At 36.0% G+C, this 25421-nt stretch overlaps 1 protein-coding gene across 4 annotated transcripts in view; it reads left to right on the forward strand.

Annotated features, from left to right (window-relative positions):
• ARHGAP24 (Rho GTPase activating protein 24) overlaps positions 1 to 25421 on the forward strand; it is a 361899-nt gene that overhangs the window by 255734 nt on the left and 80744 nt on the right. The window lies entirely within an intron of this gene.

Raw genomic sequence — 25421 nt, forward strand, 5'->3', positions numbered from 1 at the left:
TCATTATTATTTTCTTTATCTACTTTAATGTTTGTGTGTATGGTCTTCATCATAGTGTTTTAAGCTAAGCACTCTACAACTACCTTAGACTTCTAGTTTTATAATCCAGATGTACAATCTAATTTAAGCTTATATTTGCTTCTACAATTGTGGTGTCTATTCATAGATTTTTTAAATGAATTTTTTTCATATATACTTTTAAACATGTTCTTTAAGTAAGGATTATTTTACAAATTTTACTACATAGAAATGTTTTCCATAGAAATCTATAAGTATTAACTCTCACCAAGTTTGGAAGTTTTCTTTCTTTATTTGTTCATAACGGTTTTAGAATTTCCAAGGTCACTTTTTGAAAATCTTTCTTTATGTCTCTGAAATACAATAACCTAAAATATAACATAGGCATTATTTGATCAGATTCTGCATATGGTTAAATTGTAAAAATAGTAGAAATATATGAGTTTTAATACTTCTTTATATCTCAGTTATTTCAGTAAAGAGGAAACTGACTTGAGTGTTATATGCTTTAAGAATGAAAAACTAAAGTGTTGCATATTAGAGTTAGTGAAGTTGTCAATTCTTTTTAACATATTGGCTCTTGAATTGACTAAAGATACAAGTAGAGAAAGGGAAGTGATTTTCGGTTGGTATTATATTTGTCCATTGTCATTTATATCTAGAGCAATAGAATTTGATAATTAGTGAGCTGCCTAGAAATATCTGTCTCTTAAGGAAATTTGAAATGTGTTTTTATAGCCAATGTTGCTGTCTATGTCCAATACTTTAAAGCTTATAATTACTATTTTGTTCTTGCACTGCTGGAAATAAAGCCCAGGGTTTTACACATATAAGAGATATGATGTACTGCTGACCCACATCTCCAGTTCCACAAAGATACTATTAATTTGGTTGGAGATATTCCTCTATATAGTACAGTAGTTAAGATGGTTTCCCTGCATTTAGTCAACCCTTGTTGGATCCTAAGCAATACAAATGACCCCAAAAGTTTGTATTCAGGACCCTTGAATCCTGAGTGAGGAGTAAACCCTGACCACAAAAAAATAACAAAAATATTAATTTTAATCGAAATTACTACATTACTGACAGGGTTGTGGGTTTTTTGTTTGTTTGTTTGTTTGTTTCAGTTTGTGGACACACTCAGTAATGTTCAGGAGTATTCCCAGCTCTGCTCACTATATGGGATGCTGAGGGCTGAACGTAGAATAGCTGCAAGCAATATAAGAGACCTACTATGCTCCAGTCCTTAGGCAGATTTAAAAAATAATCTCGGGCTATTTCAAAAACACATCTTAAGGATTAGAATTATATTAAAATTAGAAGTGGCTAAAAAAGGTAATACGATGTTTAAGGACCCAAGATAACCAGTTTAGAAAAAAAGCTAATGATTGTCAATGCTTATTATCTAGGAATATAATTCCCCTACTTTGAAATGACAAATATTACAGGAGATCATGTGATAGTTTTCTTAAATTAAATAAAAATTGTAACTTCGTTTAACTCTTTCTTAACTATGTCCTATCTAAAATGAAATATACCATGGATAGAGTAGACCTCTCATTTTTTAAATTTTTTATTTAATTGATTACTTTCTGGTTTAAGTGGCATTTAGATGTGTTACTCCTTGCTGATTCTTGGCTAATGTTCAGGGCTCTCTCTTCATGAGTTTAGGGGACTATATGGGGTGCCAAGTATCAAGCCTGGGACTGCCAAATTTGGGGCAACCACTTAATCTTCTCTATTATCTCTCTAACCTTTCATGTTTAGTTTTGTCTTGACTCTAGATTATTATTTCATTTGATATAAAGTTGAGTTCTTTGCAGCAATTCAATGAATGAGTTAGAAAATATTAAGCTTCTTATACAATTTCTGCTACCATCATTCTAAGTTTGCACCACTCAACTGGTGGACAGAAAGGGAATGATGAACAGTCATTTGACATTTATTTTCTGAATGACACTTTAAAAGTAAAATGTGTTTATTAATCATACAGTCTCCATGCTTCCAAATAGGAAAATACATTTGTAATTGAAACCATGTAATAAAGCAGCCAAAATATTGAAACTAGATCGCAATCCTTTTTCCTAGAAGATAACAACGATTTTAATTAATCCCATGCATTCACCCAGATAATAGATTCAAGAGTTCAGATAATGGTTATATAAGGGTGACATAAGTAGGTATAAAATTCATGGTATTTATTTTGTGTCTTTTCAAGGGATGGTTCAGGTTTTATCATTAATGAGCCATTAATATTTTCTCTTACACCTAGTATTCTGTGTCTAAAATAATTCATCATTTTCTCTTTATCACACTTTATATTAACAAGTATGAATAGTGCTTTGTGCTTTGTGTCTTCTTTTTTGCCCTTAAGTTTTTCTTGGTCTCAAAGAAGCACAATTTTCCCAAACTACTTCATGTTAACCAAATATCTCTACTTATTCTCTACATATTTTTCTTAATTTTTACTTCCCATTGGTATTTATTCTAAATTTTAAAATATTTATGAATGTTTATAAAAATGAATTCCTCAGTGGTCCTCAAACTATGGCTCATGGGCCACATATTCTATTTGTATCTGTTTTGTTTCTTCATTTCAAAATAAGATATATGCAGTGTGCATAAGAATTCGTTCATAACTTTTGTTTTTACTATAGTCAGACCCTCTTATGGTCTGAGGGACAGTGACCCCTGTTTAAAAGTTTGAGGACCCCTGCTGAATATATAAAATGCATGTTCCCAGGATCCTCAATTTTTCACTGAATTCAGATTGACAAAAATTCTATTTTTTCTATCTAAAAATGATGTTCATAACTTTATATGTTTTTATTTATTGGAATTACTGTTAATAGTAGCAGTTGTTAGAGAAGTCCAAAAGAAGTATATAAACTTCTGTCCAAGAGAAAAGATACCCTAAACAATTCATGCCAAAAAATGCTGACTTTTTAGGAAAGAATATACAGACTTAGTCTGATCATAGGTAGCATTGTCTTAATCACATTTAAAAAAAAGTTCACATTAGAAATCAATACAAGATGGTGAAGAAGGAGCCTGAGTGATAACACAACTGTAGGGATTTGCCTTGCACACCAGCCAACCCGGACAAACCCGGCTTCCCATCTGGTCCCCCAGCCTGCCAGGAGTGATTTCGGATTGCAGAGCCAAGAGTAACCTCTAAGCGCTGCCAGGTGTGGCACAAAAACAAAACAAAACAAAAAATGGTGGTGAGGCAGAATTCTCATATATATTACGTGACCTATTAATGATAAATGTAGAAACTTCTAAGTTTATAAGCCTCTCAAATAAGAAAATTGTAATTAACATTTTTCTAGGTGAAATAATTGTATTTGCATCATAAAAGACAAGACTGATTATTTCATGTTACTATGTGACTTTGTGAAATTTATGTGAAAATTAAACATTTTTAACTCTACAATTGTCCAGCTTTGCTTCATATAATAGCTGACAAGATGGTTGTGTAGTTAAAATATCAGAACTTTGATAAGTATGTGACCTCTCTTAATTGCTATTTCATTTCTGCTCTAATGTTATTTATAAAGTATAATGAATAGAATGCCAAAAGAAAACAAAGGATCTAATTAAAGATCCTGAAGTTTACACAGTAATTAAAATGGCCTCATCCTTAAAAAATGTTCTTAAGTAATGACATGCTTCCTAGTTTTTTTCTGATTTTCACCCTCTACTAGTAAAAGCAGCTGAAATTCTATATTTTTAATACCTATAAGTGCCTAATATATATATATATACTAATATATATATATATATACTAATATATATCTGGTAAGGCACTTATATATACTAATATATATCTGGTAAGGCACTTATAGGTATTAAAATATAGAATTTCAGCTGCTTTTACTAGTAGAGGGTGAAATATATATGTATGTATATAAATATATATACATATATATATGTATGTATGTATATAAGTCATCTGAACCCTGGTGGAGTTGTATTGATTCTCCAAGAGTTTTATTGCAATTTCATTCTCTTTTATTGTCTTTTTTTCTTTTTTTATTTCTTACATCTGTGAACTAAATTGAGATTTTACAATTTTCACTTTCTTGTGAATGAAATGTATATTGCTTCCCTATCCCCTCATGTTGTCAGACTGAAAGGAAAGCAAAAACTACCCTTTTAAGAAAAGGTAACTAACTAATACAAGTGAATCATTAAATTGAAGAAAACTGTGTTGGAGACAATCCAACTATTTCCTCTTAGCTTAGATAACAATAGCCTCTAAATTTTATGTCAAATAAAAGTCATTCAGTCTTATATTATCAATAATACTCATCCCTGAGGACTTCCCTGCCTTTGACTTACTGTTCCCTCTTCACTTTCACTTAAAAATTATTAATTTCAGGCTTGGAGTGATAGTACAACAGATAGGATGTATGATGATCTATATTCTATCCCAGGCTGCCAATAGGGTCCTTGTGCCCCACCAGGTACGATCCATGAGAACAGAGTCAGGAATACAGTTGGGTGTGGCCCATATCCAAACAAAAATATTTGTTTGTTATTGTTATTTGTTTGTTATTTGTTATTGTTAATCATAAAATCCTTCCTGAATTACTATCTTAGAAGAAGTTTTACCCAAAGTTTAAGGTACTAACTTTTTTCTCTGCACTTTGCATTTATCCTGCAGTTAAGAATACAGCTAGGCTCATGGGGAAGCAAAGACTCATATTATTCTATGATGTGGATAGCAATACAGATATGAAAAAATTGTTACAATGGAGGTCTCAATTAAGTAAAGATAGTGAGGAAAATTTACTAAAAGTGAACATTTATGCCTAGATATCAAAGGCTGACTTGAAATTTTGCAAGTCTAATGAATTGATACAAGAAAACACTCATAAATAAATGTATGTTTGGGAAATGACATAATAGTGTGCCTAGAAAAATAGAGAAAGGGAAGTGTTTTGAGAATGAGATATGTGTTTGAAGTTGGAATTACGCCTTTAGAATTGGGGAACTTACTTTCTAGTGATGTATTGTTATCAAGGATTTTTGAAAGCAAATGAATTACTAGGACAACTTTATTACAATAGTACATAAAATCCATTGGGACAAGGATTGTTTTCACTTTATTTTTCGTTAAAGCACTGTTATTATAAAGTTATTCATAGTTGAGTTTTAGACATACAATGTTCCAGCAGCAATCCCACCACCAGTGTCAACTTCCCTCCACCAATGTTCCCAGATTCCTTCCCATATATACCATTCCAGCCTACCATTATGACAGGCAGTTTGGTTGATAAAGTTTGGGTCTCATGAATTTAGCGTTGTTGACCCTGTGGTTTGAATTTTAGCCTTTACATTACTAACATACATGAATCTCCTTGACTCCTGTCCCATTATTTCTCATCTGTCTTTTTCCCCTCCACTCATTTCTTTGCTTCTCAGTATAGTTTGGAGCCAATGGTTGAGGCATTCCCCCCTTTAAACAATTGCATTTCCTTATGCAGTTATTTTAAATATTAGATATAAGTGATATAATACTACATTTCTTCTTCTATCTTATTTATTTAACATGGTATCTTTCATTTCCAGCCATGTTGCAGTGAGTTGCATATGACTGCATTACCCCTTATTCCAGTATTCCTTTGTGTTTCATAGTATATAGATATAGATATGTGTGTGTATGTTTGTATGCATACCACATCTTACTGATCTGCTAATTTGTCCTTGGACATCTTAGCTTGTTAATTATAAATTAACCTCGGATTTGAGATCCATCTTACAAAGACCAGAGGAGATGAACAGCACTGCAATAAGACATAGGAGTTTATTTACCAGAATGGAGGAGTCATGTCTCTAAGGCAATGACCCCTTACTGAGCTCTCAGGTTCCTTTAATAGGGTTACAGAAGCTTCAAACCATCAGTCAACCTTTACGTTGATTGGCTGTTGTCTAGGGTGTTTCCTTTTATGGCTAGATATCTAGAATGGAATATTGTGGGTTTTAGGGCTTTGGGGTCTCTGTCAGATGAAGTAGTAGAAGAGGGGGTCAGATGTCCATTGGGAGCCCATGACCTTGTTCCCACTTATGCCCCTGGGTGTCCCTAGTTTATCTTAACTGTTTTAGGTACGTGCCCTTGCAGTCCCTGAAATTGGCTGTTCTGGTCTAGTCTTTGTTCCTTAAAACTTGAGCCTGTAGTGGTTGTACTTAGATTCACAGCAAAGCTAGGTTCCAGTTGAATTCTAAATCAAACGCTAGATCCTAATATTCTTTAGATCTTAACAAACTATTGTATTGAGTGTTGCAATAAATAACAGAAGGCATACATTCTTTTGAATGAATGTTTTTTCTATCCTGGAGAGAGATACCCAATAGTGAAATTGCTAGGTCTTATGGAAGCATTTGATTCTGAGTTTACTGAGTACTCTCTATACTATTTTTTCATAGTGTGTATGGGATAGGAACTTTGTTTCACTTCTTTCTAAAGCTTCAGAACAGAGATTAAGCATCCACTATTGAGCACTCACTCAATAGATGTCCTCTTTAAAGATTGTCTAGTGTCAATCTATGTCTATGTCTATGTCATAGAATTGCTTATGGAAATATCAGCAATAACAAAAAAAAATTGGTAGAAAATCCGGATGAAATATAAGGATAACTTGAACTGGTTTGATGATCTGTGCCTACGTCAGAGAGATTTGGATGGTTATATTTTCTATACCAAATGATGGGTTAAATCTGAGACTTGAGCAGGTGGATGGATTCAAAGTGTATAACTTGAAATAACTGCAAAAATTCAAAGAAAGAGAAAATGTGTTTTTTTTTTTGTTTGTTTGTTTTGGGCCACATCTGCAGAGCTCATGGGGTTGGTTACTCCTAACAAGCTCTGTGGACAATATGGGATTCTGGGGACTGAACCCTGATCGGCCAAGTGTCAGGCCCTACCTGCTATGCTATTTCTCTGACCCCAAAAATGTTATTTTTAAGTAGAATTGATCATTTTATTTTGAATTATTCTGTTTTAGGTCAACACAGTATATCTAAATGATCTAGATCAGTATAGAATCTTACATAGATTAAAGAGAGATGCAAATTTAGGATCATTACATTAAAGTTAGTAAGCATTACAGGCCTACCTTAAAAGAATAAAATGAGAATTATCAGAAGGAGGGACATAGAAGGGGCGTGGGGACTAACTAATAATGAAAAGTAGAGGCATCTATAATAAGAAGAAAGAATGAATTAAAACCTATGAGAAAAGTGAGGAGATTTAGGAAAGAAAACTCCCATCACTTCTTCCTCCTCCCACTTCCCCTCCCTCTCCTTCATTTCTTCCATTCATTGTTGGTCTTTGAAAGCAGAATGGTCTCATCTACATCTGAAGGCTTTATCGACTAGAGAACTTGTTTATCTTTTGTTGACTCTAGGTAAAATTTGAATCATTTAGGAATTTAATTATAGCTAATATTTAGCAGACAGAAAACAAAGCAGAAAATTGATAAAGAAATCAAAAACAAACAAGAAATAATTTACTTGCATATTACTGCCAGCTTCTGTAGCTTGGCTGGAAAATTTTACTCTGAGGAGCTCAGACTCTAAAATCGCACAGCTGTAGAAATCTATACTCTGACTCATTTCTTATGTTAAAGGCATTTATCCCAGAGATCACCTAGGCTTCAGCCAATAAGACACTCATAAAAAAAAAAAAAACCACTTATAAATGACCATGAAATTAATATTTTTCGCTGAATAAATAGCTGGATTTTTTATCTTTTGTTTTCATCTGTTTTCTCAAGGAAAACCTATGTTGGTGGAGATCTCTAGATTTGTTCAGCTAGTTTCTGTATTTTGCCGAGATTGAAGTGGGACTATTTACAACAAAAATGTTTTATGACTGATTCCTTATTTCTAATTCCATATTTATCTTGCAGGGCTTCTATTTGCCATTTAAAAAGTTAGAGTTAGGGGCTCCCTGTGTGTGACACCAGGCGGGGAAAATCCGCGAAAGTACACCGGCCCAGTGGGGCTCAGCTGTGAAAGACTGTGAGTGTGACCTGTCCATGTCTGTCTACTGTCCTCTTGCGTGAAACTCTTGCGAGTGGGGCAAAAAGAGCCTCCAGAAACCTCGCTCACCCAGACGCCATTTTCAGGGAGGGACTTCAGAGCATAAAAACCGGCTAACCTTTGCAAAAGCTGGCTCCCTGTGTGTGACACCAGGCGGGGAAAATCCGCGAAAGTACACCGGCCCAGTGGGGCTCAGCTGTGAAAGACTGTGAGTGTGACCTGTCCATGTCTGTCTACTGTCCTCTTGCGTGAAACTCTTGCGAGTGGGGCAAAAAGAGCCTCCAGAAACCTCGCTCACCCAGACGCCATTTTCAGGGAGGGACTTCAGAGCATAAAAACCGGCTAACCTTTGCAAAAGCTGGCTCCCTGTGTGTGACACCAGGCGGGGAAAATCCGCGAAAGTACACCGGCCCAGTGGGGCTCAGCTGTGAAAGACTGTGAGTGTGACCTGTCCATGTCTGTCTACTGTCCTCTTGCGTGAAACTCTTGCGAGTGGGGCAAAAAGAGCCTCCAGAAACCTCGCTCGCCCAGATGCCATTTTCAGGGAGGGACTTCAGAGCATAAAAACCGGCTAACCTTTGCAAAAGCTGGCTCCCTGTGTGTGACACCAGGCGGGGAAAATCCGCGAAAGTACACCGGCCCAGTGGGGCTCAGCTGTGAAAGACTGTGAGTGTGACCTGTCCATGTCTGTCTACTGTCCTCTTGCGTGAAACTCTTGCGAGTGGGGCAAAAAGAGCCTCCAGAAACCTCGCTCGCCCAGACGCCATTTTCAGGGAGGGACTTCAGAGCATAAAAACCGGCTAACCTTTGCAAAAGCTGGCTCCCTGTGTGTGACACCAGGCGGGGAAAATCCGCGAAAGTACACCGGCCCAGTGGGGCTCAGCTGTGAAAGACTGTGAGTGTGACCTGTCTATGTCTGTCTACTGTCCTCTTGCGTGAAACTCTTGCGAGTGGGGCAAAAAGAGGCTCCAGCAGAGCACTTTGGCTCCGCTTCGCTACGCGGCCGTGCACTCTTTCTAAGGAAAGAACTCCATTGCAACAAGAAGGAAAAATCACACTAAGAACGGCGCTATATCACAGAAGCAAACATTTCTCTCTGGACTGTCTTCTCTGTTGCATGCTCGGGCCTAAGATTTGACCCGGTGTGAGGCTTCATCCACGGAGGACTCCCCTCCCTTAGAGGCAAGTCAGCCCATCCAGAAAGGGAGGAGCCAGAGGAGTGTGCTGCCTACATCATATAGACAATGAATACCACCACAACACGTAGAAAAACCCACAATACAAGTGTGACAATGGGGAAACAATGCAGGCCAGCATCAGACATAGAGAATGAAGATGACAATTCTGAGGACCAGATAATGACTGAACAACTAATCAACCTCTCAGATAAGGACTTTAGACTAGCAATATGGAAGGTGCTCAACAGACTCCAAGAAACCATGGATCGAGTTGAACAGAACACTAATAAGAACCAAGAAAATATGAAGGCAGAAATGACAAAACTCCAAACTGAAATAACATGTCAACTAACAGGACTGAAAAAGTCAGTAAACGAAGTGAATGACAAAATGGATAAGCTCTGGGACAGGGTATCAGAAGCTGAGAATAGACTTGGTGCTGTGGAAGATGAGATACATAACAATTCCATACAGCAGGAGAGATTGGACAAAAAACTTAAAGCAAATGAGCAGACAATGGAAAAATTAGTCAAAGAATGGGAACAGACGAAAATAGAAGTCTATGATAAGATCAACAGAAACAACTTAAGAATCATTGGAGTCCCAGAGACCCAGGAAGAAAATTTCCAGGAAGAATCAATGGTCAAGAACATCATTAAAGAGAAACTTCCAGAGCTAAAGAATATATGTGATCAAATCCTGCATGCCCGAAGAGTACCAATCAAAAGAGACCCCAGAAAAACCACCCCAAGACACATCCTAGTCACAATGACAAATCCCACAGATATAGACAGAATTCTGAAAACAGCAAGATCAAAAGGGGAAATCATGTTCAAGCAAGCTTCCCTGAGATTTACAGCAGACCTGTCACCAGAAACGCTCAATGCCAGAAAGCAGTGGTGGGATATTGTGACAAGACTGAATGAAATGAATGCTTCACCCAGAATACTATACCCAGCAAAACTCACTTTCCGGTTTGATGGAAGAATACATGGTTTCACAGACAAAAAACAGCTCAGAAACTTCACAGACACAAAACCAGTCTTAAGAGAAAAACTGAAAGACCTAATCTAAGACAAGACTACCCAAAAGACACACCAAATTTTGAAATAAAGATGGCGTTAAATCCCAGGACAATTCTTTCTCTCAACGTCAATGGACTAAATGCACCAGTTAAGAGACACAGAGTGGCTAAATGGATCAAAAACTCAATCCAACCTTCTGCTGCCTACAAGAAACGCACCTGAATAGTCAGAACAAACATAGACTCAAAATAAAAGGCTGGAGAAAAGTTATCCAAGCAAACAACACCCATAAAAAAGCTGGAGTGGCCATACTAATATCAGATAATGCAAACTTTATACTCAGGAAGGTTGTAAGGGACAAAGACGGACATTTTATATTAATCAAGGGGTACGTAGAGCAGGAAGAATTCACTCTCCTAAACATATATGCACCGAATGTGGGGCCAGCAAAATATTTAATACAACTGTTGACATATCTGAAAAATAATATCAACAACAACACAATAATTGTGGGGGACCTTAACACGGCTTTGTCAACACTGGACAGGTCAACCAGACTGAAACCCAACAAGAATATACTAGACCTGAGGAGAGAAATGGAAGAAAGAGGCCTAGTGGATATATATAGGACACTCCATCCCCAGAAACCTGGATACACATTCTTCTCCAATGTACATGGGACATTCTCCAGGATAGACTACATGCTGGCACATAAAACATACCTCCATAAGATCAAGAGGATAGAAATTTTGCAGACTACCTTCGCTGACCACAAGGCTCTGAAATTATTTGTGAACTCCAAAGGGACTCAGAAGAAACACTTTAACACCTGGAAGTTAAACAGCCTCATGCTCAATAACCAGTGGGTCCGAGATGAAATCAAGGAGGAAATAAAAAGGTTCCTGGAAACAAATGACAATAAAGACACAAACTCTCAGAACCTATGGGACACAGCAAAAGCAGTACTTAGAGGAAAATTTATAGCTTTGCAAGCACACATCAGGAAGGAAGAAGGAGCTTACCTGAGTAGCTTAATGACACAGATAATAGAACTAGAAAATGCTCAACAAAAGGACCCAAGAATAGGAAGACAGAAGGAAATAACAAAGCTGAGAGCAGAAATCAATGAAGTGGAAACTCAAAAAACAATCCGAAAGATCAACGAAAGCAGAAGTTGGTTCTTTGAAAAAATAAACAAGATTGATAGACCACTGGCAAACCTAACAAAGAAAGAGAGAGAAAGAAACTTGATAACTCGTATCAGGAATGAAAAAGGAGAGATCACTACTGATATGACAGAGATTCAAAGGGTAATCAGAAACTACTTTGAAAAACTCTACGCCACTAAAAATGAGAACCTGGAAGAAATGGATAAATTCTTGGACTCTTATAATCTTCCACGGTTGAAGGAAGAGGATGTAGCATATCTAAACACCCCCATCACCATTGATGAAATTAAAACAGTAATCAAATGTCTGCCGAAAAACAAAAGCCCAGGTCCAGATGGATTCACTAATGAATTCTATCAAACTTTCCAAGAGGAACTACTGCCAATCTTGGCAAGACTCTTTCATGAAATTGAACAAACAGAAACACTTCCAAATAGCTTTTATGAAGCCAACATCACCTTGATACCTAAACCAGACAGAGACGCTACCAAAAAAGAAAATTACAGACCAATATCACTGATGAATGCAGATGCAAAGATCCTCAACAAAATCCTGGCAAATAGGATTCAATGCCTCGTTAAGAAGATCATCCACTACGATCAAGTAGGTTTCATCCCAGAAATGCAAGGCTGGTTTAACATCCGTAAATCTATCAACATAATACACAACATCAATAACAAGAAAAATAAAAACCACATGATCATATCAATAGATGCAGAGAAAGCATTTGATAAGGTCCAACACCCATTCTTGATCAAAACTCTCAGCAAGATGGGAATGGAGGGAACCTTTCTCAATATAGTGAAGGCCATCTACCACAAGCCAGTGGCAAATATTATCCTCAATGGAGAAAAACTGAAAGCCTTTCCTCTAAATTCTGGCACAAGACAAGGCTGTCCTCTCTCACCACTCCTATTCAACATAGCACTGGAAGTACTTGCTATAGCGATTAGGCAAGAAAAGGATATCAAGGGAATCCAGATAGGAAAGGAAGAAGTCAAGCTCTCACTGTTTGCAGATGACATGATACTCTACTTAGAAAACCCTAAAGACTCTATCAAAAAGCTTCTAGAAACAATAGACTCATATAGCAAGGTGGCAGGCTACAAAATTAACACAGAAAAATCAATGGCCTTTCTATATACCAATAGTAATAAGGATGAAATGGACATTAAGAAAACAACCCCATTCACAATAGTACCACACAAACTCAAATATCTTGGAATCAACTTGACTAAATATGTGAAGGACCTATACAAAGAAAACTATAAAACTCTGCTCCAAGAAATAAGAGAGGACACATGGAAATGGAAACACATACCCTGCTCATGGATTGGCAGGATTAACATCATCAAAATGTCAATACTCCCCAAGGCATTATACAGATTTAATGCCATCCCTCAAAAGATACCCATGGCATTCTTCAAAGAAGTGGATCAGACACTTTTGAAATTCATTTGGAACAATAAACACCCTCGAATAGCTAAAGCAATCATTGGGAAAAAGAATATGGGAGGAATTACTTTTCCCAACTTTAAACTGTACTACAAAGCAACAGTTATCAAAACAGCATGGTATTGGAATAAAGATAGGTCCTCAGATCAGTGGAATAGGCTTGAATACTCAGAAAATGTTCCCCAGAGATACAACCATCTAATTTTTGATAAAGGAGCAGGAAATCCTAAATGGAGCAGGGAAAGCCTCTTCAACAAGTGGTGTTGGCACAATTGGATAGCCACTTGCAAAAAATTAAACTTAGACCCCCAGCTAACATCATGTACAAAGGTAAAATCCAAATGGATTAAAGACCTCGATATCAGCCCCAAAACCTTAAGATATATAGAACAGCACATAGGCAAAACACTACAGGACATTACAGGCATCTTCAAGGAGGAAACTGCACTCTCCAAGCAAGTGAAAGCAGAGATTAACAGATGGGAATATATTAAGCTGAGAAGCTTCTGCACCTCAAAGGAAATAGTGCCCAGGATACAAGAGCCACCCACTGAGTGGGAGAAACTATTCACCCAATACCCATCAGATAAGGGGCTAATCTCCAAAATATACAAGGCACTGACAGAACTTTACAAGAAAAAAACATCTAACCCCATCAAAAAATGGGGAGAAGAAATGAACAGACACTTTGACAAAGAAGAAATACGCATGGCCAAAAGACACATGAAAAAATGTTCCACATCACTAATCATCAGGGAGATGCAAATCAAAACAACGATGAGATACCACCTCACACCCCAGAGAATGGCACACATCACAAAGAATGAGAATAAACAGTGTTGGCGGGGATGTGGAGAGAAAGGAACTCTTATCCACTGCTGGTGGGAATGCTGTCTAGTTCAACCTTTATGGAAAGCGATATGGAGATTCCTCCAAAAACTGGAAATCGAGCTCCCATACGATCCAGCTATACCACTCCTAGGAATATACCCTAGGAACACAAAAATACAATACAAAAACCCCTTCCTTACACCTATATTCATTGCAGCTCTATTTACCATAGCAAGACTCTGGAAACAACCAAGATGCCCTTCAACAGACGAATGGCTAAAGAAACTGTGGTACATATACACAATGGAATATTATGCAGCTGTCAGGAGAGATGAAGTCATGAAATTTTCCTATACATGGATGTACATGGAATCTATTATGCTGAGTGAAATAAGTCAGAGAGAGAGAGAAAAACGCAGAATGGTCTCACTCATCTATGGGTTTTAAGAAAAATGAAAGACACCCTGGTAATAATAATTTTCAGACACAAAAGAGAAAAGAGCTGGAAGTTCCAGCTCACCTCAGGAAGCTCACCACAAAGAGTGATGAGTTTAGTTAGAGAAATAACTACATTTTGAACTGTCCTAATATTGAGAATGTATGAGGGAAATGTAGAGCCTGTTTAGGGTACAGGCGGAGGTTGGGTGGGGAGGAGGGAGATTTGGGACTTGGGTGATGGGAATGTTGCACTGGTGATGGGTGGTGTTCCTTTTATGACTGAAACCCAAACACAATCATGTATGTAATCAAGGTGTTTAAATAAAAAAAAAAGTTAGAGTTAGTACTTGATAGAAAAATGCATACACAAATGAAGAAAGACATCTGATAGTTTCCCTAGTCTTCAATAAGCAAGACGATTGAGTACAAAAATCTCTTTTTAAATAGTTAATACTAAACTAGGCACTTTATTTCTTAACAATTTGCTGTTATTTCTAAGCTGCCTGCTTAGAAATATAATATCAGATCTCAAATTTGTTTGAAGTGCTCATTCTGAGTTTGTTTATAGATTTGTATATAGTCTGTACTTTAGTCTGTAATGATTAATTGCCTTAATTCCATGATAAAGTATTTTGATGTAGAATGTATAGCTTTTATGACTAAATGTGCAAGAATAATTATTTTACTGAAACAAACATGCAAAGAGAAAGAGCCCCTACTCCTAAGTAATAAAATATTCATTATTTTTTAATGGTTTTGAGCCATACCTGGTAGTGCTCAGGGGTTACTCCTGGCTCTGAGCTCAGGAATCACTCCTGGCTAGCTGAGATGACATATGAAATGCCTGGGATCAAATTTAGGTCAGCTGCATGCAAGGAAAATGTCCTCCCTGCTGTACTATTGCTCTATTCCTATTTTAGTATATGTGCTGCCGAAGCGAGCACACTATTGCTCTATTCCTAATAAAATATTCTTAATGTCAGGTAGACCTTATAAATAGCCTTTGGTATAATATTTAAATCAGCTTCAAAATTTACCCCCAAGTTTTTTGTTTTTGTTTTTGTCTTGTTTTGCTTTTTGGTTTTTGGGTCACATCCAGCAGCACTTAGGGGTTACTCCTAGCTCTACACTCAGAAATCGCCCCTGGCAGGCACGGGGGACCATATGGGATGCCGGGATTTGAACTACTGTCCTTCTGCATGCAAGGCAAATGCTGTACCTCCATGCTATCTCTTCAGTCCCTTACCCCCAAGTTTTAATAAATGCTCTACTCATAGAAAAATACATGCTCAGATTATTTTGCTCATTTGGTGTAACCAGCATCACTTTGCAAGCATCAGGTTAATATCATCATTTTTAGATTTTTCATTACAATCTATGGTCCTATATTAAAGAATTTTTTCCCAATTTCAAAGAAACTGACACCTATTTCCTGTGGCAATTTTCTATCTAAAAATGATGTCTCTTGTTTCTAATTCTTCTTTCCCAGTACCATGATAAAAATTCTAACCTCCTCGAGTCACCACTAATAGTACTGCTATAGATAGAATTTATTCTTAGAAATAGTACATGAAGGTGTACTTAGAAGGAGGTGCCAGTTTCCTCTTACTTAAGATTAATTTTCATAGCCAGAACAGTATCTTTATTTAATGGTTATTTACTTAGGAACCAAAGAATTTAAGTTTTTGGATCTCAAGACATTTTAACTACTTTATTATAGCTCTCTTTCAGTGATTCTCAAAGATTCAGCAAGTTTCATGCTGGTTCTTTAATTGTCCTCTAAACTTGAATGCTGAATGGTCATTGTCAATTTTGGTTCTCTTTTGACTATCGCTTAAATGTAATCTTTTATTCCACAATCAAAAATGATTGGCCAGATTGCTGTTCCAGATACTACGGTTTATCATAAAGCTTATATATGCTCTACTCCACTGTTTGGTCTGTAGAATTTGACATTTTTAACTCTCAATTTAATTCATGTGATTTAGTTTAAAAACTTTATTTAGAGTTTATTTGGTCTGGGGCTGGAGAGATAGCATGGAGGTAAGGCATTTGCCTTTCATGCAGAAAGTTGGTGGTTCGAATCCTGGCATCCCATATGGTCCCCTGAGCCTGCCAGGAGTGATTTCTGAGCTTAGAGCCAAGAGTAACCCCTGAGCACTGGCGGGTGTGACCCAAAAACCAATAATAATAATAATAATAATAATAATAATAATAATTTATTTGGTTTTTACTGAAACCTGTTTACCTTAACATTTGCATGTACCCCTATAACAAGGACATTATGAATGGAGAATATTGTATACACTGCAGGGTCCTTTCCTCCTCTTCAGGAACTTCACTTTCCAGTGAAATAGAATCAGAGACCTAACCACTCGTCCCACAGAATGAGTTCTTCCTAAAGTATGTAAGATTACTATAAACTATGATATAATTATATACAACTCAAATTAATTCCAGCTCTATAAGACTGGTCTGAATGCTTATTTGTACTTTGGCCACTTATGAAGCATGTGTATCAGCTATTTCCATTAAATATTAACTCAACACTTACTTTATTAACTGCTGCAAATAGGTTTCTGTTTATGTATGTGCTTTTATCATTAGTAATGTGCATATGCTACACTTTACTTGATTATATTACTGATTGTATATTATAACTACAGATACCTGGTTTAGTCTACTGTGTGTAAGTCAATAGTAAGAAATAACATATAATTATTATTTATTTTAAGACAAAAGAACTGATTTTGTAACAGAAGTAAGATAGCTTAGGAATATTCAAACATGTCAATAAATTGAGAATAAAACTGGCTGAATCATATGGACAATTACCATATTTTGACACTGAAATCAGCTTCTGATTTCTCATTTACCTGACTGTTCTTATATTTCCTCCCATGTCATTATTTGATTTGTTCTTTCTCCTCAGACTTTTTCATCACATCTTCTTCCTCTGTTTTTCCAATTTCCTCCCTTTTTCAATTTTATGAGCAGTCAAATTGATAGGTAAAGCAAGACAGCAATGGTGTGAAATAAGTGCCAGCAAGGGGCTGGAGCAATAGAGAGTGTACGTTGTTTGCCTTGCACATGGCTGAGCCCAGTTCAATCCTGAACACCCCTCATGGCAACCTGATCCCTGCCAGGAATGATTCCAGAGCACATAGTGGGGAAAAACAACCAAACAAAATTAAAAAAAAAAAAGATAAAAAAAATTTGGGGAAGGGGAAGCTAAATTATACGTATGTGTGTATCAACTGTGGATTGAGTGAGGGGTCAGAATATTTATTTGTTTGAGAAGTGGCATACCCAGATGTATTCAGGGCTTATCCTGGCTCTATATTCACTCTGAACACAGGGTGCTTAAGCAGACACACAGAATGTTGCCTGTGTGGCAATTTATTTTTACCATTTACACTTCTTTTGTGTATGATATTGCAATTTGTTGGTAAATTGGCTTGGGTTTCAAGCAAATTCTTTAAATTAAAAAAATTGAGTTCATAATCTGAGTTGATGTTTTCCTTTATAGTGCTCTTCTCCTAACTCTTATTATTATTTTTTTTTGTTATTAATACTACTAATAGACCTTTTCCAATTCTCTTTCTTTTGGTGTGCTGTTTCAGTGACCCAATACAGCCACCCTTGGTGGTTGTAGTGCACAGAAAATTGTGCACTTCTGTTTGGAACCCAGGAATCCCAAACAGCAGAGCCACTAAGGATCACACAAATGAATGTGATACAAGGGGTAGATTCATAGCTTTAAGCTTGCAAGACAAGAACTCAGACATTAAATTATCCCCAATTCTCCCTTAACTTTTATGTTTTTATTATTATAATAGTCAATAAAAACATCAATAGAAAGAAACAGTCTTTTTTGTATACAGGTAGAAATAAGTTCAATGGGAGATTCAGAAAATTCCCACTACCAACTAATAAAGTTTCTATATGATCTGCTTGAATTAATTAACAGTGGTTTCCTATTTCTTATCCCTTTTCATGGGTTACTTTTAGTTCGATGCCTATAACTGGGAACACATACCCCTTAAGATGTTGTTATAGATGCATAGAGCTAGAATGCTCATTCTGAGTAATTATTTATTAAGGTTGTTTATTTATAGGGTTAGCCTAGGATAAACATATCAAAATTGCATTTGGTAAATCATTTAAAATAAAGAATGTAGAGACTGAAGTGATAGCACAATTGGTAGGGCATGTGCTTTGCACACTAGTGACCCAGTTTTGACCCAGCATTCCATATGGTCCCCCAAGCCTACTAGGAGTGATTTCTGAGCACAGAGCCAGGAGTAACACTTGAGCACTGCTGAGTGTGCCTCCCCCACAAAAAAGAAAAATATAAGGATGTAAACATGAATAAAAGTTAATGCAGCAAACCAAGTTATTTGAACAGCTGACAGAGTTGGAATCATATTGGTTAACCAATTACCTTAAGAAAATAAAAATATCCAGAGAGAAATTAAATGTTTTAATCAGATTTGAAGGTACTTACTCTACACATATATTATGTACACTTTTAATGTCTTAAGGTATAACTATATTGAATTTAGCATTAGAAACTAATGAAATAAGTTATCTTGACATTTTTGTTTTATTATAGTTGAAATAGTTACAATAGAATCAAAGTTAATATATTGATAAAGATTACTATACCACATTGACATTTAAGTGCAAAAAAAATCGCTGTCATTATGCTCATGACTCTACCATTTTGCTCTTTTATACCCAAATCATTCACTCTGGGAATTTTTAAAACACAACTTATTCCATATACCCAAGGTCAAAACCACTCTTCATTTAAGAACATTCCTGTTTTCTGAGTAAAAGAATTTTGGAGGCAATAAAATTTTCCATTCTAGATGGCTTGAAACATATATTGGGAACTTGAATACTAGAAAAACAATATACCCTAATATAAGTAGAACAGAATCTTACCACCCTTGCATTTTTGACAAGGTTGTTTAATCAGTAAAAGACCTTGACTGTGTTACTTGGAAAACTTGTAACACGAGTAACAAGTAGAAACATTAGAAACAGTAGAAAATGTAAGTTCCCATGCATGCTTCATACACACGCTTTCAAAAGCTTTTTTAGTATTTTTCATACAAAATTTTTATTATATAGGAATAGAATCAATAGTGAAAGAATATAGAAAACAATTTAAAGGTAAAATGTTATTTGCTGACTTTTAAATGATACTGATATTATGTGAAAAAGTAATACATCCTAGAGATCAAATATACTTTGAAATATTATCTGGTAAACTGGCTCTGAAAAATTAAATTTAAGCTAAAATTAATTTTAAAGTCATGCTTTATTACCATGCCTTCAAACTCTGTTTAACTTTACTATCTTCATTTTTAAAATGGAATGGAATATTTAAAGTATTTATATTAATCATAATGATATTTAAATATAATAAACTTCATACAGAATAATTAATAGCATGAAGATAACAGTGTAGTAATATTTATTAAGCTCCTATAATGTTATATCGATCAACATTATAAGGAAACTAGAACAAAAGGAATGTGTATTAAAATGTTTATGCCTGATTCTACTCATTTGTGGGATATAAAAAAATTGTATGATAATAATATTTAGAGACGAGGGCTGGTAGAAACACTTCATGGTAGGAAACATGCCACGAAAAAGAGAGTGCAGTTAGTGCAGAGAAGTGACCACTATGACAGTTATAGTTGAAAATGATCAACCTGGACAAGAACTGCGTGCTGAAAAAAGATAAAGTGATATATCTGATACCCCTTCTGCAACAATATTGTAAACTATAATGTCTAAAAGGGAAAAAAGAAGAGAGAGAAAGTAGGAAGAAAAAAGAAAGAGGAGAAAGGGGGAAGAAGGAGGAGAAGGGGGAGGAGCAGGGAACGGTACAATAAATTATGAATAGCATACTTTATATTAATTTTCAATAGTTTGATTTTTATATGCATTGTAAGAGGAAAAAATCTTTTAGATAATTTCAATGATTAATTTTCTTTTTTTTTTCATTTTTATTTTGACCATATTGGCTTACATATCTTTCACAGTAATATTTTAGGTACATAATATCATTGAATCATTGAATTCCCATCACCAAATTTGTCCTCCCTTCACCCCCGTTCCCTTCCTGCAACCCATATACCCCACCCACACCCCCCGGGCTGCTAGAGTCAATGATTAATTTTCAATGATTAATGTTCTTTTTTTTTTTTTTTGAGAAAGTTTTTCTCTTATTGTTTGTATTTTTCAAATTCTTTTTTGTTGTTGTTGTTTTGTTTTGTTTTTGGGTCACACCTGGCGGCACTCAGGGGTTACTCCTGGCTATCTGCTCAGAAATAGCTCCTGGCAGGCACAAGGGAACATATGGGACGCCGGGATTTGAACCAACCACCTTAAGTGCTGGATCGGCTGCTTGCAAGGCAAACGCCGCTGTCCTATCTCTCCAGTCTCATAAATATATTTTTTAACCATATATTTTTTAACTTTTTAGTGCAAAAGTCACACTTTTTTCATGAAAAAAAAAATCACGAGGCATACCACCATTAGAAAATGTTAAAAAATTTTTAACTTTGTGCCTATATTGACAACATATAAAATAATCCCTTAAATAGGAATCAAATAAACACAAAGAAATTATTTTGTAATTACTTTATATGAAATAATCTAATGATCAATTTATTTGTGATCTGAAACTGCGTGTTACGGATGAAATTGGAAATTTTCCCACAGCACACCAGACAATATCTCACGGCACACTAGTGTGCCGCAGCACAGTGGTTGAAAAACGCTGCAATACAGAATGTCAGGATTCAAACCTGGGTCCACCCTATGTTGGCTGCATGCTAGACAAATGCATTACAGCTGTGTTATTGCTCCAGCCCCAGACTCTATTTCTTTACACAGAATTTGCATAGTAACATGACCTTGGAACCTACTTAGAGTGCTGATTTTGATTTTAAAATCATTTTAAAAAATATTTCTTGAAGTATAATTTTAAACTGATATTATTGCTTATTTACCAACATTTGAAATCAATTAATTTATATACATATTACATATGTGGTAAAGCATTAAAACTTTACTTCTAATATTTATAACCATATTTGAAAATTTTATGAATTTTTCTTTTTAAAAATAAAACACAGAAGGGGCCACTTATACTAGCAGATAAGGGGGTGGGGGTAAAGGAGGGGTGATATGAGATGCATGCTGGGAACAGGGTGGAGGGAGGACAACATAGGTGGTGGGAATGCCCCTGATTCAGTGTGACTATGTACCTAAAATACTACTGTGAAAGATTTGTAATCCACTTTGGTCAAAATAAAAATTATTCATAAAAATAAATAAATTTTACTTGAAGTACCATAAGTATTGTTACTGATACCACATACAGCACTCCAATACCATACCCTCTACCTGAGATTTCCTTTCCCTCCATCAATGTCTCAAGGTCTCCTCCCAGTCGTCCCTCACCTCTCTCTGCCCATCCTGCCCTTGGTAAGTTCAGTTTTGTAAACTAGTTCATAGGTTCTGTATTTATTTATTAAGTTTGGAGTCACATCTGGTGGTGCTCAGAAAATACTCCTGGCTGTTTTTAGATCACTCCTCCTAGAGGTGCAGGGGATCAAAACAGGGTTGTCTTTGTGCAAGAACGCAACTTAATGCTTACATCTTTGACCTCAAGCACTTTATTTTAATAGACACTACAAAATAATATTTGTGAAACCAACCAACTCTTGGCTCTGCACTCTGGAATTACTCCTTGGCAGTTTGGGGGATTGGACCCAGGTTGGCCATGTGCTACAAGGCAAGCTCCTACCTGCAGTTCTGTTGGTTCATTCCCCATGTAACAGTAAGCTTTATAATGTCCATATTGCAGTACCACTGTGAGGAGTCAACAAAATGAAAATGCCAAACAGAGTGCTTGGCCCAGAGTCAGCATTCAATAAAGTATTTTGGTATTCAACACTTGGTATGCCCTCTTAGTTGTTTACCCTGACTTGTTAAGCATCGTCACTTTATTTTTCTTGGATAAAGAAATATTATCAGGGCCAATAATTAACTTCTTCTAGGAAGTTCATACTTTCTAACTTGTTTTTGATACTAAAAATGTTAGAAAGATAGGAAAAATAAATGATTTACTTCTCTGAGATACAAATCAGAGCAATTATTTAGATCACAGAGTCCACCTTCATTCTAAATTGAAGTTACTCCAATGAAAAAGGAGCAAGCATTAAAAATGTTATGGTGATTTGTTCTTCATCAAGCAAAAACAAGAAGCAAAATGAAAAGTGGAAAGAACCTTAATAAAAACTAAGACCTATCTTCCTCATAATTAGATTATATATGACAATAAATTAGTAGCACATTTGATGGATTATCAGATATTTCACAACTTTTTAGAATTCTAAATGTGACATCATTTTAAACACTTGATAAATAAAAATCTGATAGTGGTTTGCTTTCTTGAGACATGCAGTTTTATTTACTCAGCAAAGAACTTCAAAATATATGTAAGATGTTAATAAAATCAAATGATTTATCAATTACTTTAGTGGTTTTATTGTAGTACTGCTCAGTCAGGAAATATTCAATTTGGGGCCACAGATTTAGTACAGCATACAATGATCCTGGAAGTTTTGTTTCTAAATGATCATACTGAGTGAATTCCATGCCTTAACATTTCAGCATTCCAATGTAGGCTGATGCAACAACATAGTTCCCTTCCTCAAAGAACCTTCCCGCTACTAATTGCCCAGTCATTTTTAATGTTGGCTGAGAGAGGAAAAGTTTAGTTAGTAATAAGTATCTGTTACAGCATGCAATAGATTTTTACCTGTGCTCTAGTATCAATTTGGTATAGTGACAAGCATGAAGATCAATGTTTCCAAAGGCATGGTTCATAAAACAGAAGTCCTTTAAGGTTACTTACCAAGAAAATTTTGTTAGTCAAGGATATAAGGAATCCTCTGTATATTCATCTTTCTGGGAATTTTAAAGGACATTTTAGTTTTTAATAATATCTTTATTTAAGCACCATGATTACAAACATGTTTGTAGTTGGGTTTAGTCATAAAAAGAGTTTCCCCCCTTCACTAGTACATTTTCACAAGCAATGCCCCCCATCTCCCTCCTCCCCTATCTCTTACCTGTATTCGAGACAGGCATTCTACTTCTCCATTAACATTGTCATGATAGTTATTAGTGTAGTTTTTTCTCTGACTGCACTCACCACTCTTTGTAGTGATGAGATTCATATTGTCTCAGACTCTAAAAAAAACATACTACAGAGAAGAAATCCATCAAACTGGTTTAACTTGTAATTTCTTAAATGCATTGAATTTTGGATAATTCTTTAAGAACTTGTGTCTCTCTCATTTGAAATCTATTTTTCTTATAATACCCCTTGAGAAATACTACTAAATAAAATCTTACTACAAATTTTATGTTCATCAATATTAATTTTAATGCAATCTTACTACACCTTTAAGGATATAAAAAAAAAACTTTGAGGCTGAAGAGATAGTATAAGAATTAAGGGTTTAAAGGGGCCGGAGAGATAGCATGGAGATAGGGTGTTTGCCTTGCATTCAGAGGGATGCTGGTTGAAATCCCAGCATCACGTATGGTCCCCCAAGCCTGCCAGGAGCGATTTCTGAGCATAGAGCCAGGAGTAACTCCTGAGTGCTGCCTGGTGTGACCCAAAAACCAAAAAAAAAAAAAAAGAAAGATTTGTACATGACAGACCCAGACCCAGATTATATCCCCCATATCACCTGGTCACCAGGAGTGATTCCTGAGCACAGAGCCAAGAATAATCCCTGAACAAGCTGAGTATGGCCTACCTCATAGCTTCTTAAAACTCTCCCAAAGAAACAAAATATTTAATTTTTTGGTCATTGAAAATGATTTTTGTTTGGATTAGAGGTTCCCAAACTTATTTGACTTAATGTCCCCTGGAAGAAAAGGGGGGAAAATCACCTTCCTGGAAATCCATCTTCTTTAAAGGAACAGGAGTGTACCCTAATTGCAACTGAAACTCCTGCCACCCACCACCCCACATCCTTTTCATCCCCTCCAACACTAGCAATACAATATGGTATAGAGCTATCAACATAATCATTCTATTGCCTTACACAATGTGTGAAAATTCAGTACTAAAGATTGATACTATATTGTATAATTTATTTTATCATTGCATGAAAATATCCTGAAGAAAACTAAATAAACAAAATGGAAAAATGATTAGACATATAAATGGATGTGGTTTTCTCAATGGTTTAATTTCTGGAAGAAATAATTGTTCAAAGTGCTATGACTAAATGTGATCATTATGGTATTGTTAAGTATGAGGAATTCAAGTCTGCAGGTAATTGTATATTGCTAGTGAGTGATCTTCTCATAACCTAAGACTATTAAAGTTGATGGTTGAAAATTACAAATGCTTAGTTTCTCCCTTTAATTGTAGAATCAAATAAAGTTTTGTTCAGGAGTCCAGAGAACTTAATATTTGTTTAAATTTGCTCTTTTGTACATATAGCAGTACTTAAGGCTTACTCCTTGCTCTGTTATTAGGGATTGCTTGTGGCAGACTTAGAGGACAACTGCTAATTATGCCTCAAGCATACTTATAGTGGGACTAGAGCAATAACACAGTGGGTAGGGCATTTGCCTTGCACACCACCAACCTGAATTTGACCTCTGGGATCCCATTTGAATCTTTGAGTCTGCCAAGAGTAATTTCTGAGCCGAGAGTCAGGAATAATCTCTGAGTTCTATCAAGTTAGTCTCTCAAATGATAATATGGAGCATTAAGCACTAGAAGGGATTAACAAAAAGAATTAGACTTTAGGCACATGGTTGAATGTCAATATTGAACATATTTATTCATCAAATTATACATTTACTTTTTTATTATGAATGGTGTATTGAAAGCAGTAAGAGGTTCCACGACACCAAATGAACCTTTTCTGAGGTTTTTTCCCCGAAATAAAGTTTAACAGCTCCAGCTTCTTCCGTGTTTATCAAAATACAAAAGAAAAAAATAGAGGTCTTTATTTTCTATGGCAAATCTGACCCTTGTAGGCGGAAGGAGTGAAAACACATGTAGCGGGGGCTCCAAAGGGGCTGTGACTCTCAGATGACCAGCCCTGCCGGCCGGCCCATACTCCTGCTGTTGAGACCCAGCCACCCCGGAGTGAGCATTGGGATGGCCGGACTCTTCCTCCTGGCCAGAGCTTTCC

The sequence above is a fragment of the Suncus etruscus genome, chromosome 16, assembly GCF_024139225.1.
Source record: "Suncus etruscus isolate mSunEtr1 chromosome 16, mSunEtr1.pri.cur, whole genome shotgun sequence".
Classification (NCBI taxonomy): domain Eukaryota; kingdom Metazoa; phylum Chordata; class Mammalia; order Eulipotyphla; family Soricidae; genus Suncus; species Suncus etruscus.